This window comes from Canis aureus, chromosome 3 (assembly GCF_053574225.1).
Source record: "Canis aureus isolate CA01 chromosome 3, VMU_Caureus_v.1.0, whole genome shotgun sequence".
NCBI lineage: Eukaryota > Metazoa > Chordata > Mammalia > Carnivora > Canidae > Canis > Canis aureus.
In genome coordinates this window covers 67,109,380-67,126,122 of record NC_135613.1, presented here as the reverse complement: position 1 = coordinate 67,126,122, position 16,743 = coordinate 67,109,380, and the positions used below count along the sequence as shown (strand labels likewise).

The 16,743-nt window shown below is 41.7% G+C and overlaps 1 long non-coding RNA gene across 3 annotated transcripts in view; it reads right to left on the bottom strand.

Annotated features, from left to right (window-relative positions):
- LOC144311225 (uncharacterized) overlaps window positions 1-16,743 on the bottom strand; it is a 165,500-nt gene that overhangs the window by 6,989 nt on the left and 141,768 nt on the right. For all 3 annotated transcript variants that reach the window (XR_013376797.1, XR_013376796.1, XR_013376798.1), the window contains one exon: window positions 1,706-1,826. This is a non-coding gene — a long non-coding RNA (uncharacterized LOC144311225). The remainder of the gene's footprint in view (window positions 1-1,705; window positions 1,827-16,743) is intronic.

Sequence of the window (16,743 nt, the reverse complement as noted above, 5' to 3'; positions counted from 1 at the left end):
TTCTAAACACACAAGCCTCTAATATATTATATCAATATTATCTAGGATTCATTCATTCATATTCCTGTAGTTCCTTCATTTTCCTTCATATAATAATAATTATATATTATTCCTATGTCTCAAAGTACCTCAATGTGTTTATCCGTTCTACATTTGGTAGGTATGTATGTAATTTCCTTTTAGGAGTTATTGAGAACAATGATGCTCTTGACAGTCTCATACTAGATATAAAGTCATTTCTTTAGGATATATACTTTAGAATATAGTTTCTGGGTTAAAAATAAATAAATATTCTGTAACATTATATATGTATATTTACTTATTTATATAAAGTCTTAGTATATATATATATATATATATATATATACACACACACATATATATTTCTAGAGGACTAGTATTCAGAATATTTGGAATAGCCTTCTACTGTGTTTCTCTTAATTGGTGGATTGGTTTTACTGCATTGGTTCTGTTCCTCTTGTAAATAGTTATGCTTCCCTCTTTGCATTGGTCACTAGAGAACTAAAAGCCACTTACTGCTTAGGGGGTTTTTGAAATGGGGAGGTGTCTCTGGGTCTGCTGTAGGAAGAAGGCAGAAAGAAGGGGGCATTCATCCTACCGTAGTTCATCGAAACAGAGTTTTTACTATTAGGAAATATTGTGGGCATGGAATGGATAATACACAATTATTTCTATCCATTGTATGTACTGATTTTCCTAACATGTTTTTATTTTAAGAAAAACTTCCATAGCTTTAAAAAAAATTAGAAATCTCTAATCTAACCCACATAGTGAAAAAGTACTGGCCCAGGATCAGAAGACCCGACTTGGTCAATCTGGGCTTGGTGTAGGTCACATCATCTCTCTGACCCTGCTTAGTCCTTCGCGTAGTGAGGCTCAAATGACCAGATGATGGGGTCATTCAAAGAAATTCAATGAAGGGTCTTTAGTAAAATACTAAAGAGACTTGACAACAGCAAAAAGGGAACTATCAGAGAGGACCATAGCCTAGACTCTGGGGTCTGCACTCTGCACCCAGGTAGTTATTAACGCAGAGAAATAAATCTATGCACCTTGTTTAGGAATTTTGACATTAATATTTGACTGAGATTTCTGCTCTAATATTTTGCAATCTTTTTGTCCATGACATTGGCGCATTTTTTTTCTGTTTAAATCCATACTGTTCAGGGAAACTTTAATATAGTACTTAAGTATATTGATTTGAAGCCAAGTAGACTGAATAGAGTTCAAATCCTGAAAGGCTTAGGAGCCCTATTTATGAAAGAGGCTAATGCCTACTACATCTGGTGGTTGTAAGGATTAAACGCAAAATGCTTGGCACCCAATAAGAGCTAGCTGATATCAGATTATTCTGATTCACAGTCTCCTCTTCTCCATTGATCCTGTCATCATCTTGGACAATGTTAATATCTACACTGACATCCAACACTGTAACTCTCTATGCTTTTAACGTCTTCCTTCCATTGGCATCCTCCTCCTCTCCACATCAGGCATACCACTACTCCCTGGACCTTGTTATCAACAGGAACTGTGTCACCTCTGGAATATCCTAATTGAGAAACAAAAATTTCCCTCCTGTTTTTTTTTTTTTTTAAACAACTATATTAGTTAGGGAACACTGGCAGCTGTAGCAGACAAAACATGCAATTTCAGCATCTTAGCACAATATAAATTTATTTCTTACTTGATTAAAGTCCCAAACAGGTGCCCCTGATGAGTAAGCAGTTCTCATCTAAGCAGCAACTCAGGGATGCAACTTCTTTCCATCTGGTGTCTCTACCATCTTCAACTTGTGGCTTCCGAGACTAATAAGGAAAGGAAAGACACGGTGGATTGCACATGGAAGGTTCTGTGGACCAGACTTAGAACTAGTGCACAATAGTCCACTGGCCAGCACTCAGACACAAGCTCACAGGAAAGACAGGGGAAAATAATCTATCTGTGGAAGGGAAAGAAAAAGAAACAGGTTTGATAGATGGCTAATCAGTCTACCATTCTCTTATCTCACCCAATCTTCAATTTTCAGTCTCATCCGGATCTACAGTCTGAATCCTTCTACTTCCTCCCGACAACTCTCTCCTGAGGCCTCCTTGCCTAGTCCAGACATCTCCTAACACCTGCACCCTTTCCATGTGATTAACTTCTTTCCCCTCTTGTTATTTTCTTGTACACTTTTGCAAAAGTACCAGCCACAGATAAATCTGAGCACTCTCATTCTCTGTTTCTATAACTAGCTTGCTGGCTGCTCCTAAGAACACACACACACACACACACACACACACACACAATACCAAGTGGACTGGGGCCACTAACATTCATATTTTTCAACATCAACCAGGCCCCCAGTATCGCTACATTATTTTGTATAGTTCTAATATTCTACATACTTCTGATCATTTCTCTTCCTCTTTTCCCACAGTAACTATATCAGTCTGTAATCTCTCTAAACTGATTGCTGTCTATCTTTCCCGTTACGTTTCAGTATGTAACTTCACTTCAAACATCACAGGGAAAATAGAAGGCAACATCCTGCGGCCAAAGAGATTGCTACATTGCTTTTAAAAGATGCAAGTGCTCCCCTAAGCAATGTACTCCTAGAGCTTGGGTGAAGGGGGTGTCTTTTGGGCCCTCTCAGGGGACATGTAGTTAAGGTGTGGGTTTGTGAACCTTACTAGACAGATTCATCCTAACACTGTCATCTCCCTAAGTCTTTAAATTCCTTCTTCTCCATTATAACAGTGAAATTCTGGCAACTTATTTTCATTTAGCAATGCCCACTATTGTATCTAGTTTTTATGCAACTAAGCAAATAGGTAGAATATACTGACCCAATGCACCAAATTCAGAATCTCTGGTTGGTTCACACCTACTGACAAATTCAGTTGCATTTAGAATTACGTCCCTCTTTCCTTGATCTTGTATATTCAGAATTCTTTTCTGCTGACCTTTACTAGAATTTTCCTGAAATAATTAGCAAATTCTTATAACTCGATTTGGTGTGAAAATAATCTACTCCTGGGTTTTTCATTGTGTAATTGGTCCCCTGACACACTCTGGTATATGGCTCTAGCTAAAGAAGCTGGCAGGGGTTGGGGACATGGGTGCAGTGGAGAAAGAGGAGAGCTGTCTCCTTAGTCATGCAAAGCTTTCAGGAGGGAAACATGGCTTCATCGGATGGGAGAGAGAGCTGCCCTACCGAGTAAGGAAGGTTTAGGAAAGTGACGGCTTTAAAGACTAAACTATCTGCAACGGTCATTTTATGTGTCAGTTTGACTGGGCCAGATATCTAGTCATGTGTTAGTCTATGAGTGTTTCTGGACAACACTAACATTTGTATCAATAGAGTAAGTAAAGCAGATTGTCCTCCCTAGTGTGGGTGAGCCTCATCTGATCCACTGTAGGCTTGAATAGAACAAAAAGGCTCCCCCCCGCCACTTTTTTTTTTTTTTTTTTTTTTGTATAAGAGTAGGGAACCTATTTTTGAAATAGGAAATTGGTCTTTCTCAGTCAGACTGGAACTTATACCATTGGCTCTCCTGGGCCACCAACTTGCTGACTGCAGAACTTAGGATTTCTCAGACTCCAAATCACATGAGCCAATTCCTTATAATCAATCAATCTCTCTCTCTCTATCTTTGTCTTTATTTATATATATGAAACTCTCTCAACCCAGACTAATACTTCATCCAGCTCTTCCCATAGGTATCTATTTTTGCTGGGGGTTCATCTCTTTTCCAATTCATAGCCTCACTTTCACTTAGGACACTCAGTAAAGTAGTGATATTAACGAATTTGTAATTCAGTAATCTGCAGGGGTGAACTTGGTGTGTGGTTTAGTCTTTCAACATTACATAATTAGATCATTCCTGATTTTCAGTTGTACCTGAATTAGAAATTCGAACTTGACATCCTCCCTGTTAAGTGTTGTCCAGCTCAAACAGAAGCAATAATCCTGTCTATAAAATATGATTGCTTTAGACTTTCTATAAAACTATATAGTAGCTGCCACTTGGTCCCCTCAAACCTTATCTTCACAGGGCACTCCATTTCAGGTAACCACAGCTAATAATTAACTTATAATTAAGTCTATGCCGTGATTGACTCAAGTCCCACCACATAATATACCTGGTACACTGCCTTTGGCCAGGTACTAACTGATCCCGCATTCCCCACCATTCCCCTATTGTTGCATGCAGCCCCTCTTGGCACCAGTTTCTAAGTCCAGTTCCTTTGGCTGCAAATAAAAGAGAACCCTCATTTGCCTAACTTTAGAAATCAGAAATTCCAAGTTAGTGTGGCTTCATGGTTGGTTATTTCAGGGGCTTGAATATAACCCTAAGGACCATATTCTTTTTAGCTTTCCACTCTGCCATCCATAGCAGATCAGCTTGGCCCTTGGGGCAGTTCTCTTGCTGGTCACAAGATGGCTGTTGCAGCTCCAAAGAGCAAGCACATGCAGATATTACAAAGTCCAACAGAAGAACAGGGAAAACCCCTGTCCCATATCTTATTGGCCAGGATTGAGTCACAATCTGTGAATAAACCAATCACTGACAGGAAGAATGGAATAGCATAACTACTCAGGGGCCATCTTTGAGTTAGAGATAGGACCACCTTCTTTGGGTATATGGCTATGCAGAGGAGGAGAGATAGCAGAACAAGATCAGGGTTCTACCATCAAAGAAGAAACAAGGAATTCAGGCTGAGTAGGTAACCAATAGTGTCTGCATCAATGATGATTATGGACAAAGGATAGGATATGATCAATGCTTGATTTTTTATCTTTGCCACCCAGTCTCTTCCCTGAAGACAGATGAGACTGTGATTCAGGAGCATAGTCAATGGTGGGATAGAAAGATGGATCATAAAAGACAAGGAACTCTTCATTTCGACAGAAAATAATACTCCTATATCCAGAGTGAGCAGAAAATGATATTTTCCCTGTGAGGAAGGACAGGTAAGTCTTACTGCTGTCCTGAGGAAAGCTCTCAAGCTGGCCTGGAATCCCAGTGATCCTGACCTAAGGAAATAAGGCTGATCACCCCTAAAGCAGAGCACTCTACTCCTGCTTACAAGAATATGTCTAATCTTATAGTTCATCCAAAGCAAACACAGTATCTCCACATTAAACCATGAAAAACTAATATACCTAGCAGAGAACTCCTAAGCTGTGGAACAGGGCTCAGTTTCCTGCCCACTGGGTCTCATGACTTCTCTCACACCCTCAGTTGACTGCCTGAAGGCACCAGTCACCATTCAGAAAAGGACAAGAACTCATACTTTCAAAGCAGTTGAGGAGAGGGGCACCTGGTTGGCTCAGCGGTTGAGCATATTTGGCTCAGGTCATGATCCTGGGATCTGGGATCGAGTCCCACATCGGGACTCCCTGCATGGAGCCTGCTTTTCCCTCTGCCTGTGTCTCTGCCCCTCTTTCTGTGTCTCCCATGAATAAATAAAATCTTAAAAAAAAAAAAGCAAATGAGGAAAAGAAAAGATGGGGAATGGCTGGAAGAAACAAGAACCTGTTCCTCTTTGCAAACACCAGTTACATTTCTCCTTGATCTTCTGTGATGTTTCTCCCCAGGACACCTTTGATGTTCATTAAACTCCTGTCGCTATACACACCTGGGGACAGGGAGAAGGCTATGAAGTAGAGGTAGAAGTCTATCAAACAGTGTAACTGGCCCCTGAGGACAGACTGCTAGGGTCCCACAGATTTGCAGACCATATGGACAACTCACATGTGGAGTTCATGTGGGAGCTACTCTGAATCTTCTGTTCTGTGTGGCTGTCAGGGTGGCAAGGACAATTTACCCAGGCAGCCTTCCCCAGACTGACAAATGCACCATCTTCACCATGCACAGTGATGCAGAGCCAAATCTGCTGTACTCTGGGCTGGGCCCAGATGCTCCCACAGGGCAATGCTGGGAACAGTGGGTCAGTCTCCAGAGGCCAGGTCCCACTGAGCCCCTGAAGCCTCAGCAGAGGGAAAGCTGCATTTGCCATTTTGTCCCACATCCTTGTGAACTGACCAGTTACCCTTACCACCTCCATCCCCAGGCCTAACTTCACATTCCCATCCAGAGACTCTCAACATCCCAAACTCTTTGGAGTGCTCCTAGGTTAGCTGTTTGGCCTTCATCACCTTATTTTTATGTTCAGTCCTTACAACAATTCTGAGAGGTGCCCGGGGGATGAGGTGTACAATGACTGCTACTGTGCAGGAGGCAAGGTGTGCCCCAGGAAGGAGGTGAATGCACCAAACCACCTTCTCCTTCTGGCACTCCAGAACTCTGCAGGATTTATGGCCCTGGGAGAGAGCAGTGACAATTTTCATATATCGTTGCCACAGTTGTAGAACATAACCTTTCAGTGCTGGAAAAGGTTTAGAGACTGTTGGCCTTGTTTTTATGAATGATGAGTCAGAGGCACCCAGAAAGAGCTAACTGGGGCTGGGGACCCCGGGGCTCAGGATGTCCCATCCAATGCTCTCTGCGCTCTCTGCTCACACTGCCTCCACTCTGGGGCCCCTTTATTTCTGAGCTCCTTTGCTTTTACCAGGGGAAAGGCATTAAGTTTATGAGTAGTAACTCCTGATTTTGAAGCCCTTCGATTTAAAGCCATAGGGAGGAAATAATTAAATTGAATCCAAGTCACAGCATTTAAAACGCTGATATACACCAGGGCCTTTTTTTTCTTCTTTCCAGTGTGTTTATAATCACGAACGCTTTCACCTTAGCAACCCGCTGAGCTGCAGTTGGAAAACATTTTGTGCATCAAGAATCCTCTCAAATATTCAAATAGAGACTAACAGACTAAAAAATATGCCATCTAAATGCATAGAACGTTTCCTGCATGAAGATCACAGGTCCTATCATTCTGTAAGTTCTTGGGGACACTCGGCCTGGCCCCTCAGGCAGGAGAAAGTAGCTACAGCTGAAGAATCTGAAGCAGAGTTAATGAAATGAGCCAATTTTACACTTGGGGTTTTATTTTTTATTTTTTTTTAAATTTTTTTTTATTTATTTATGATAGTCACACAGAGAGAGAGAGAGAGAGAGAGAGAGAGAGGGGCAGAGACACAGGCAGAGGGAGAAGCAGGCTCCATGCACCGGGAGCCTGACATGGGATTCGATCCCGGGTCTCCAGGATTGCGCCCTGGGCCAAAGGCAGGCGCTAAACCGCTGCGCCACCCAGGGATCCCACACTTGGGGTTTTAAAAATGTTTGTGAGAGGTCAGTATTTACTGACCAAATTGAGCTTTTTGACCTTGTTTTCTATTTTAAAATGTCTGACCCTCTCCCTTCTGTTGATATAAGCATCTGCTGTTGCCTTGGAGAATAAGCACGTTGCTTTTGGATATGTGACCTAGCAGGAAGGAAACTGGACTGGGGAGCTTATTTTGCTGGCCAGGTTTAACCCAGAGGAAACCTGCTCTTCAGATGCCTTCCCTGGCATTGCTTCTTTGACTGACAATCACAGGATATCCAAAAAGCTTCGGAATCTACTTACAGACTGTAGATGGCCACAGAGGGGTGGAAGCAGGGGGAATGGAAATACAGCTTTTCATACATTATGTCACCAAATGCTTCCAACAGTCCTGGGGAGTAGGTAATGTCTCAATTTGATAAATGCGGAAACTGTGACGTGGAGAAATTAAGTAGTTTGCAAAAGGTCAAAAAAATAAAGGGACAGAACTAGGTTCAAATTCCAGAGCTCCTTCCACCATATGACACTCATTAATATCCCCATTTACTCTCTAAGCATGAGGACTTGTCCTTTTCTGGATGGTGACTGGTGCCTTTTGGCAATCAGCAGACTGTGCGAGAGAAGTCACGAGACCCAGTAGGCAGGTAACCATGCTCTGTCCCACAACCTAAGATCTTGGCCAAACCTGGTGGCCACCATGCCCCATGGGCATGTCGTGTGCTGGGAGACAGGGCGAGGACGTGGCTCTCACATTCAGCCCTGCAAACATGCTCCCTGGATCTGAGACCCAACTCCAAGCACCTGCTTCAGCGCTAATGCCCAGGTTATTCCTCTTTCTGTTCTGCAAAAGCTTTCTGTGCATCCTCTCCTCTGTGTCTAAGAGGTCCCCACCTCCGGCTGAAAGATCCCTGCCACCAACTCTCCACGTAGGTCATCTTCCCTGGGTCAGGTGTCAGCTGCAGTGCCCCCTTCTGGGGAAGCAGTTCCTGTGTTGTCTCAGCCCTCAGGGCTGGCCCTCTTCTCAGAACCATACTACAGGTCTTCTCTGTGCCACATTAATCCTCAAGCCCACAGTGACAGTGTCTAAGCAAGATGAAGAAACAGATTCAGATCACGACATGCCTTTACTTACAACCTCACAGCTGCAACTCCTCCCCACCCTACACCCTCATCCCCTACTAGGCTGTAAACACTCTGGCCTTTCTTCCTACACCCTTGAATACTCCAAGATCACTCCTGTTTAGAGACTTTGTATTTCTGTTCCCTCTAGATCCTTCCATAACCTGGCCTCACTATCTACCCAGGCCAGGATATTATATTCCTTCATGTCCCAGCTCAAACACCCCTCCAGGTGGACTTCCTGGCCACACTATATAGTTCCCTTCCCCAGATGCCCACTCTTAGTCCCTAATCTAGTTGCCTGTTTTGTTGCCTTCAGGGCACCTGCTGCCACTTGACATTACCTTGTTCATTGATTTGATTGTTTGCTTATCATCCACAGGCCCCACTTGCTGTGTGTTCGGGGATTGCAGGGACCTTATATACTTGCCCTCCACTGGCTCCTCAGTGCCCAGGACAGTGTCTGGCTCCATAATGATTTGCTCAATGGGTATGAAAGAAAGAAGGAATGAGAGGATAGAAGAAGGAAAAGCAGAAACCTGTGGCTTTGGTGTTGTTATGCAGAGCTCCACAAAGTCCTTCTGCACATGCATTAACTTGTCTAATTCTCCTGACAGCGCTAATAGGTAAGATAGGGGCACCTGGCTGGCTCAGTGGTTGAGCATCTGCCTTCGACTCAGGAAGTAATCCCAGAGTCCTGGGATTGAGTTCCATATTGGGCTCCCCATAGGGAGCCTGCTTCTCCTTCTGCCTATGTCTCTACCTCTCTCACTCTCTCTGTCTCTCATGAATAAATAAATCTTTTTTAAAAAAAGAAATAGGTAAGATAATCCCCATCTACAGACAGAAACCACCAACACTTACTGAGTACTTTTCAAGCACTTTGTTCTTAAATGGAATTGAATGACAAGTGAAGACAGAGAGAGACAGGAGAGAGAGAATTACAGGGTAAGTGGCAGAGGGAAGATGTGCACTCAGGTAGTTTGACTGCAGAGCCCATGCTCTTAACCAGATTCAGATAAGTTAGGTGTCTTCCACATCATAAAGGGACTCAGAGATTTTGAATCGCTGAATACTGGACTCCAGACCTTTGTTGCCCTTTGCTTTTCCTTCGATACTACACCACGTACCTAGTTTAGGAACTAGAGGGCAGTGGAGGAAGAAGAGTTTGTGAAGAAGAGAGAGGCCAGAACATAACTTCCCCCTTTTGCCCCTTCAAATCCACTCTCCACCCTATCCACCCTGCTCTGTGTTCTGGAAGACTGACCTGCAAGGATCACACCAAAGAGCACCCTTTGCCCTCTTGCTTCCCACTAGTTCAGCCATCAGAGAACTCTTGGAAAAGAGTGCAAACTGTGGGGGTTGGGGTGGGGAAGGGGTTATGCCTTCTTCCTGGGGAGGGCAAAGGTCACACCTTCTGTGGGGCAGCCCTGTCCTCAAGGCTCCTGGCTCTTCAGTCTGGGGATAATAACAGCACCCCTCCGTGACTTGCCCCAGGCCACTGTACTATCTCTTAGGTCTGGTGGTTTTCCCTCCCCTGCCTTAAAATCTGTGCCTGTCCTCAAGATTCCTCAAATGACCCAAGTGTGTGTCATCTCCTTATGTCCCATTAGAACCTGACATCCACACCAAACTCAGAGTTCTCCAAGGGAGACCAGTGAGAGACTTTGACTGGCAGGTCTTTTGTTCTATGGACCAGGAGTGACTTCATAGCCCACATGTGTTCCCCAACAGATAGTTGTATTCAGTGCACAGACAGTTTCTCCACTTGTATTTCTTTGTTTGCTACAGGGAATATAGCCCTTGAGAGCTTCCTTTCTGACCCAAGTGATTTCTCCATTAGGAGGCCAGACTTTCATAAACTCCCATTTTTGAGGATCAAGCAATTGGCCCTCTGCCTTCTACAAACTTCCTTTTCAACAGATGTTTTTGTCATTCCTGTAACTGTTACGATGACTATATATAGTCTTATCTCATTGTTTCCTGATTCTCTCCTCCAACAGTGGCCACAACAGCTATCTTATTCACCCCTGAATCTCTAGAGCTTTGAACATCCAGAACCTGGCAGATGGTAGTTTCAAGGAACATTCATACATGAATTGAGAGACTTAAGTATGTTTTGATGAATAAGGAATGGGGGAAGTTCCCTGTGGTACCAAGAGCCCACTTCTTTAGGCTACTGAAATAGTCATGTAATTTCTACCACCGTTGGAAAATACAGTGAATGAGCATTTAGTGGATTCATGAAAAGGTGTGTAGGCATTCCCCAAAGCTTTCATTCATAGTAGCCAGCCAATGCTGTTCTAAGTACTAACTATACTTCTGAATGAGGACACACAATTTAGGAAAAGGGGTAACACTTGAAAGAGGGTTCCAAGCTCTGGACCTACATCTGTTACCCTAGCATGGATAGCCCCCTGGCTGAGCTGATGCTTCAGTCCACTTAAGAACAAGGGTAGAAAATACTTTAAACTTAGACTGTAGTGATGTACAATTCTGTGAATATGCCAACGACCATGGGATGGTACCCTTTCCTGGATGAATTTTATAGTATGTGAATTGTATTTCAATAAAGATTTTTGAAAAAGAAGAACAAAAGTAACCAAATCAACTTGGATATTGAATTATTTTTCAGTGTGGCACATCTATTATTAACAGGGAGAAGCAATTCACTCTAAGACTATACATTGAAATTAGAAGAATATAGGTAATTTCTTATCAAAAGGGTAAATATAGGGGTGCCTAGGTGCCCCAGTTGGTTAAGCATCTGCCTTTGGCACAGGTCATGATGCTGGGGTCCTGGGATGGAGCTCCACATTGGGCTCCCTGCTCAGTGGAGTCTGCTTCTCCCTTTCCCTCTGCCCCTCCCCCTGCTCATGCTCTCTCTCGCTGTCTCTTTCAAAGAAATAAATAAAATTTTCATTTAAAAAAGGGGTAAATATCTTAAAGACACCAAGCAAGAGGCATTCTGAGTGGTTACAGTCCAAACCTTTAAATTTCAAAAATGGGTCAAGCAAATTGCTCGAGGTTACACAGCTAGCTAGGAGCAAATCTGATCTAAACCCACAGTCCTTTGGCTGCCAGTGCACGGCCCTTCCTTCTATACCAGCAGTAATGCTGCAATGGTGAAACTTGGAAAACATTTATTTCTGAAGTCAAAAAGGGAGGATAAATAAATTCCAGAAACTATAGGTCATTAAATATGACATCAATCTGAATCTAATTCTAGAATAGATTTTAAAATATGTGGTATGTAAGCCTTTAGAAAAGCAAGGATTATTATATGAAGTCAGCATGGATTATTAAGTATGAGACTCCCAAAACTGTTCTATCTGCTTTATGAAAATGATTCCTGTAGATTGAAGGGATGTCATAAATGTACTGTTTCTTGATTTAGCTGAAACTTTTGATAACTTTTTTCACTTTTTTAAAAGATTTATTTATTTGTTTATTTATGATAGACAGAGACACAGGCAGAGGGAGAAGCAGGCTCCATGCCGGGAGCCTGACGCAGGACTTGATCCCGGGACTCCAGGATCGCGCCCTGGGCCAAAGGCAGGCACCAAACCGCTGAGCTACCCAGGGATCTCCTTTTTTCACATTTTTTGCAAATGAGATGCAAATGTGACCTGGATAATAGTGAACTTTGGATTATGCATCCAGGCATTGTAGCTGTCCTTGTGAAAATTGTACACTGGTGTTAATTGAAACATTAATATAATCTTGGGCTGTATTAATACCAACAGGAACACTGTATTTTGTGCTCTCTGATCATATATGGGATTTAAGACAGACATTGACACAATAGAATATCTTTGCAAGGTGGTAGCCAGTGAGGGTGGTAGGGCTGTCTCTGAAAAACATGCCATGGCTCACATGAATAGTAAGAACCAGTGCCTTTTCCACACAGAAGAAGAGGTTTGGGGAACTATAATAACTGTCTTCAAATACTTAAAAGTAGCTATGTGAAGGTGGATCATACTAATCCATGAGACTTTCGAGAAAGAACTAGGTAGGGAGTGGAGCGATGGAGGAGGACTGGGTGGAACGGGGGAAATCAAATGACGTTACCTGGTATCACTGAAATCACTCTGTAATCCTGGCCTCCAGCCTAAGTACTCAAACACATATCCCTAGATCAGGAGAGGTAGCTGGAAGCTAATTATCTGAATGACATGGTCTTGGATCCATACAGAATTACTCTCACAGATATTATTTTCTATTATGTTCTCAGGTTACACAAGGGATGATTCATTAAAAACAGCCATACACATTGATTAGAAAAATATGATTGAAGATGTCCCACATATAGCTTCATGTTCCCTATGAACATGAAGAGAACACCAAGAGTAATTTCCTTTTGACCTAACTTCCAGGATAAACTTTGCTTCTCCTAGACAAGTGAAGACCTCATTATCTTTTCCCTAGAAACTAAATGTCTGAAAGGTAGCAAGACAAATCCCTCACCTGCCATGCACTCCAGATCGTCCCTTCATCACTGAGTCTGCTGGTTCTACTGCTATAACACACTCACACAGCTTCTCCCAGGGCTAGTGCCTCGGTTTCAGTAAATGATATCTAAGATAAGCAGAAGTCATCTCTCCACTAAAATCTTGTAGTTACCTCAGAAACGCCTCCTCAGTGAACACTACGCTGGCCACCTTTGTTCAGAACCTCAGCCTATCGCCTACCTGCAACCCTCCTGAAATCCCTTACCCAGGTCTACTTTTTCTCTTTTGTTCCATGTAACCTACTATCTTCCAAAAACACTATATAATTTATTTATTTATAATTCTTATTATTGACTTCTTTTTAGGTTTCATTTTAAAAGCCATTTAGCATTCACATTTTATTTATCTATTTATTTATCTCCCAAGATTTTATTTAAATTCAAGTTAGTTAACATATAGTGTAGTATTAGTTTCAGGAGTGGAGTTTAGTGATTCATCACTTACATATAACATCCAGTGCTCATCATCACAATGAGTGCCCTACTTAATGCCCATCACCCATTTAGCTCAACTCCCCACCCCTCTCTGGCAGCCCCGAGTTTGTTCTCTATAGTTAAGTCTCTTCTGGTTTGCCTCCCTCTCTGTTTTTCTTGTTTTATTTTTCCATCCCTTCCCCATACTCATCTGTTTTGTTTCTTAAATTCCACATATGAGTGAGATCATATGGTACTTGTCTTTCACGGACTTATTTTGCTTAGCATTAATACCCTCTAGGTCCATCCACGTTGTTGCAAATGGTAAGATTTCATTCTTTTTGGTGACTGACTAATATTCCATTATATATATGAACCACATCTTCTTTATCCATTCATCTGTTGATGGACATCTGGGTCTTTCCATAGTTTGGCTATTGTGGACATTGATGCTATAAATATTGGGATGCATGTGCCCCTTCATATCAGTATTTGTGTCCTTTGGATAGATACCCAGTAGTACAATTGCTGGGTCATAGGATAGCTCTATTTTTAACTTGAAGAACTTCCATACTGTTTTCCAGAGTGGCTGCACCTGTTTGCATTCCCACCAACAGTGTAAGAGGGTTCCCCTTTCTCTGTATCCTCACCAACATCTGTTGTTTCCCTAGTTGTTAATTTTAGCCATTCTTACTGGCGTGAGGTGGTATCTCATTGTGGTTTGATTTGTATTTCCCTGATGATGAGTGATGCTGAGCACTTTTTTCAAGTGTCTGTTAGCCATTTGCATGTTTTCTTTGGAGAAATGTCTATTTATGTCTTCCACTCATTTCTTAACTGGATTATTTATTTTTTGAGTGTTGAGTTTGAGAAGTTCTTCCTAGATTTTGAATACTAACCTTTGTCTGATATATCATTTGCAAATATTTTTTTCTATTCCACAGGTTGCTTTTTAGTTTCGTTGATTGTTTCCTTCGCTGTGCAGAAGTTTTTTTGTTGTTGTTTTTTTTTCTTGATGAAGTCCTAGTAGTTCATTTTTGCTTTTGTTTTCCTGGCTTCCAGAGAATGCTTACTAAGAAGGTGCTATGGCCAAAGTCAAAGAGACTGCTGCCTATGTTCTCTAGCATTCTCGTTTTATTACAAATTATTTCAGTCATATAGAAAATGCAGAGCATACTATAATAAGCATATGTGTAGCCACAACCCAATTTTGTTAAATCTTCACATTTTGTCACTTTTACTTCACATATATAATAAAAACATATTTGAAAATTAGAGGGGCACCTGACTGTCTAAGTTGGTAGAGCATGAGACTTGATCTCAAGGTGGTAAGTTTGAGTCCCATGTTGAGTGTAGAGATTACTTAAAAATAAAATCTTTTCTTTTTAAAGAAGCAGATGATGTTTCCTGCATAGTCTTCCCCCTCCCTTCCTTCCAGAGGTAACCACCTGAATGTGGTCGATCACCTTCCCTTGTATACTTTTGTTTACTGGCAATGATGTACCCAGAAATAATACTGGGTTACACGTATTTAATATCATAAAATGGATATTGTACTATACATATTATTTTGAAGCTTACTTTTTATACAGTTGTTTGTTTTTGATATTTGTTCATATTCATCCATGTAGCCCTAATACATCACATTTCTGTTTCTTCCTGTCTGAAGCTAAGCTTCATGAGCTCAGGAATCTTTTTCTATTTTTTTTTCAATGCTATATTTCAAGCACTAGAACTGTGCCTGGCACAAAGTACACAGTCAAAAAATATATCTGTGGGGTGAATGAATGGACAGTGCAAGTCACACACTAGGAAAAATAGTGAGCCTCTTTGGCTAAAAAGGTAGAATATGGTAAGAAAAGTATTTACACGAGAGGACTCCCCTCTAGCCACAAATAAATTGAAATATTAGTTAAATATACAAAATCCAGGGAAAAAAATTCAAAGAAACAACCATGCTAAGAAGAAGGAGGAGGAAGAAGAAGAAGAAAAAGAAATCAAGGAAATTCCATATGTTAGAAATAAAGAAGGAACTCAGAGTTGGAAAATTAAAAAGCTCTGATATTGCTGTAGCCCTGGGGGTGTCAGACAGGTATACTGGCTCTAAACCCTGAGGTGCTAGGCTTTAAGGGAATAGGAAATAGTCTGGGCCCACCCACTTGGGGGGATGGGGGAGGGCTGAGCAGAAATACCTGCATAAAACCAGAGCCTCCAAGGGCTGCCCTAACTGTGAAAGAGAAATTAATACCGCCCTCTCCTCACAAGCCTAAGGAAGTGAAAAGGAAATTTTCTGCTTATGCAAGACAGTACATGGGCAGAAAAGAATCATTCTCAAGAGAAGAAATCCCAACTCTGTGCTTCATGAATAGATGCAGTCCAAACTTATAATTGTTCCCATTGTGCAAGAATCCTAAGCAAAGAGGTTAACGTAGAATCTGGTCCTAAGTTGATGGATTCCACCAGACCCTGGATGAAGCTAACACACAAGCATCTTGAAGGAAGTGTCTATAACCTAGCATGCATGGAGCTGCCAGAGAAAAAACTTCCCTGCTGCAGACAAGTCATTCTGCAAAATTACAAACCAGAGACTAAAACAAACTGCTAACATGAAACATCACAACAGCATGATAAAACAGATGAGTTTGGAGAAGAACCAACTAGAACGCTTCAAAATGAAAGAGTTCAGTCATTTAAATTATAATTTAAGAGAGGTAGAAAGAAGTGGCAAGAGACCAGTCATCTGAAACCAGATAACAGATTTGTATAATACCCAAGGACATCTGGACTTTATCCAGTAGTTGCTGAGAAGCCTGCAGAGGGGTATAAGCAAGGAAGTGCTATTGTTACATGTATAGTTTAGAAAGAAAACACTGGGAATCTTGTAGTAGAAGATAGGCCAAAGAATTAAAATCAGGAAGACCAAGTAAAAAGCCGTATCAGTTAGGTGCCATTCAATTACAAATGACAGGAACGACAATTCAAACTGCACTTAGAAATAATAGTATATCACTGGCTCCCTTAAATGCGTTATTTTTGGGTAATTTGTGCTGCATGAACTGAAGGCTTGATCAACATGCTCAGTGATGCAGTCAGCAAAATGCCTGATGTCAATGATCCCACTAGGTGATATCAGGGTAAATGACCTGCTACGTGATCATCTCCCTTGCACTGTCTGGGAGCTGTGGCTCCTTTGAACAAGGCATTCTTACTGTTGTGCTCCTGGCATGTGGACCATCATCACATCGTGCCCTGCTGACATGTGTGTGACTTCATGTCACTGTTTCTTTCTGCATGGTTATGCCTCAGGCTTACTTTGTGACTTACACTGGGCTCATGTAGAGACATCTAAGGTACAGAGACATCTAAGGTTTCAGAGTTTCTTTCTTGCTGTTGTTGTTTCATGTGGATTTTTTACATACCTTCTTTGTTTCTCTGCTTAAGTCACAACAAAATGTCCACTTTTACAGTGA